Source organism: Grampus griseus (assembly GCF_964374135.1).
Source record: "Grampus griseus genome assembly, chromosome: 8".
Classification (NCBI taxonomy): domain Eukaryota; kingdom Metazoa; phylum Chordata; class Mammalia; order Artiodactyla; family Delphinidae; genus Grampus; species Grampus griseus.
Genome location: NC_139002.1, coordinates 40,190,407 through 40,193,346, shown reverse-complemented (window position 1 = coordinate 40,193,346; position 2,940 = coordinate 40,190,407). Strand labels below are relative to the sequence as shown.

The window sequence follows — 2,940 nt, the reverse complement described above, 5'->3', positions numbered from 1 at the left end:
TCAACATCACTAATTATTAGAGAAATGCAAATAAAAACTACAATGAGTTAGTTATTACCTCACACCAGTCAGAATGGCCATCATCAGAAAATCTGCAAACAACAAACGCTGGAGAGGGTGTGGAGAAAAGAGAACCCTCTTGCACTGTTGGTGGGATGTAAATTGATACAGCCACTATGGAGAACAGTATGGAGGTTCCTTAAAAAACTAAAAATAGAATTACCATATGACCCAGTAATCCCACTACTGGGTATATACCCTGAGAAAACCATAATTCAAAGACACATGCACCCCAGTGTTCATTGCAGCACTATTTACAATAGCCAGGTCATGGAAGCAACCTAAATGCCCATCGACAGATGAATGGATAAAGAAGTTGTGGTACATATATACAATGGAATATTACTCAGCCATAAAAAGGAATGAAATTGGGTCATTTGTAGAGACGTGGATGGACCTAGAGACTGTCATACAGAGTGAAGTAAGTCAGAAAGAAAAACAAATGTTGTATATTAATGCATACATGTGGAATCTAGAAAAATGGTACAAATGAACCAGTTTGCAGGGCAGAAGTAGAGATACAGATGTAGAGAACAAACATATGGGCACCAAGGGGGCAAAACATTGGGGGGGGTGGGGTGAATTGGGAGATAGGGTTGACATATATATACACTAATATGTATAAAATAGATAACTAATAAGAACCTGCTGTATTAAAAAAACTAAAATTCAAAAAAAAATGTTCACCTGCGGTCCGGGCGCGCGGCGCAGGCAGACGCGGGGAGCAGGGCGGAGGATGGAGGCAGCAGCGCCCTCTGCAACGGTCCGGGCTGCACATGAGAAGGTGGCAGTGTAGGCACGCGGGCTACGTGGAGGCCGGCGGTGGCGGCCGGGCCATGGCGGGAAACCGCCTTCGTCGGGCTCGCTGAGGTGCGCTCTCTGAAGTCCCTGCGAGCCGTGACCCATGCGCTCGCTGAGCAGCCGAGTGCTGCGCCACCAGGGGCGAGCCCGAGCCCAGCAGGAGCTGGGTTCTGGGGCTGGGGACTCGGCCCGGAGGCCGGAGACTGGTGGCGACACGGCCGCGCACGGCTTCTACTACTGTCCGGGCAGCCGCAAGCGCAAGCGGAGCAGCGGGGCCTTCTGCTACTGTCACCCCAGTTCCGAGACACACGAGGATGAGCAGGAAGGGGACGGGCAGCAGCGACTCCTCAACACCCCTCGGAGGAAAACACTGAAGAGTACATCCAAATATATTTATCAAACATTATTTTTAAATGGTGAAAACAGTGACATTAAGATTTGTGCTCTAGAAGAGTGGAGCTTACACAAAATGTATTTATGTCAATCTGGCTACTTTCCCAGTATGTTCAGTGGTTCATGGAAGGAGTCCAGCATGAATATTATTGAACTGGAGACTCCAGACCAGAATATTGATATAGAAGCGCTGCAGGTGACATTTGGGTCATTGTATCGAGATGATGTCTTAATAAAGCCCAGTCGAGTTATTGCCATTTTGGCAGCAGCTCGTATGCTACAGTTGGATAGTTTAATACAGCAGTGTGGTGAGACAATGAAGGAAACAATTAATGTGAAAACCCGTATGTGGCTATTACACATCGGCAGGGACCTATGGACTGGATTCTGTAAAGAAAAAGTGCCTTGAATGGCTTCTAAACAATTTGATGACTCACCAGAATGTTGAACTTTTTAAAGAACTCAGTATAAATGTCATGAAACAACTCATTGGTTCATCTAACTTATTTGTGATGCAAGTGGAGATGGATGTATACACAGCCCTTAAAAAGTGGATGTTCCTGGGCTTCCCTGGTGGCGCAGTGGTTGAGAGTCTGCCTGCCGATGCAGGGGACACGGGTTCGTGCCCCGGTCCGGGAAGATCCCACATGCCGCGGAGCGGCTGTGCCCGTGAGCCATGGCCGCTGAGGCTGCGCGTCCGGAGCCTGTGCTCGGCAACAGGAGAGGCCACAGCAGTGAGAGGCCCGCGTACCGCAAAAAAAAAAAAAAAAGTGGATGTTCCTTCAACTTGTGCTTTCTTGGAATGGATCTTTAAAACAGCTTTTGACTGAAACAGATGTCTGGTTTTCTAAGAGGAGAAAAGATTTTGAAGGTATGACCTTCCTTGAAACTGAGCAAGGAAAACCATTTGTGTCAGTATTCAGACACTCAAGGTTACAGTATATTATCAGTGATTTGGCCTCCGCGAGAATTATCGAACAAGATTCTCTAGTACCTTCAGAATGGCTATCTTCTGTGTATAAACAGCAGTGGCTTGCTATGCTCTGAGAAGAACAAGACAGTGAGGTGGGGTAAGTATGGTGCGTCATAGCATTGTTCATTAAATATATATATATATATATTTTTTTACTGAAATATAGTTGATTTACAATATTGTGTTAGTTTCAGGTGTACAGCAAAGAGATTCAGTTATATATTTTTTTCAGATTATTTTCCATTATAGGTTATTATAAGATACTGAATATAATTCCCTGTACTATATAGTAAATCCTTGTTGCTTATCTGTTTTATGTATAGTAGTTTGTATCTGTTAATCTCATACTCCTAATTTATCCCACCACCCCTCCCTTTCCCCTTTGGGAACCGTAAGTTTGTTTTCTTTGTCTGTGAGTTCTTCTGCTTTTTGTGTAGATTCATTTGTATTATTTTTTTGGATTCCACATATAAGTGAAATCTTTGTCTTTTTCTGTTTGACTTATTTCACTTAGTGTGATATTCTCTGGGTCCATCCATGTTGCTGCACATGGCAATATTTAGTTCTTTTCTGTGACTGAGTAGTACATATTCCATTGCATATAAACATGCCACATCTTCCTAAGCCCGTCATCTGTTGATGGGCCCTTGGGCTGCTTCAGTGTCTTGGTTCTTGTGGATGGTGCTGCTATGAACATTGGGGTGCATGTATCT

The 2,940-nt window shown here is 44.4% G+C and overlaps 1 pseudogene across 1 annotated transcript; it reads left to right on the top strand.

Annotated features, from left to right (window-relative positions):
• The first annotated feature begins 964 nt into the window (after positions 1 to 964).
• Positions 965 to 2,328, top strand: LOC309825559 (germ cell-less protein-like 1; annotated as a pseudogene). Its single transcript has 2 exons — positions 965 to 1,805; positions 2,026 to 2,328. The product of its transcript is annotated as a germ cell-less protein-like 1 (transcript).
• The last annotated feature ends 612 nt before the right edge of the window (positions 2,329 to 2,940 follow it).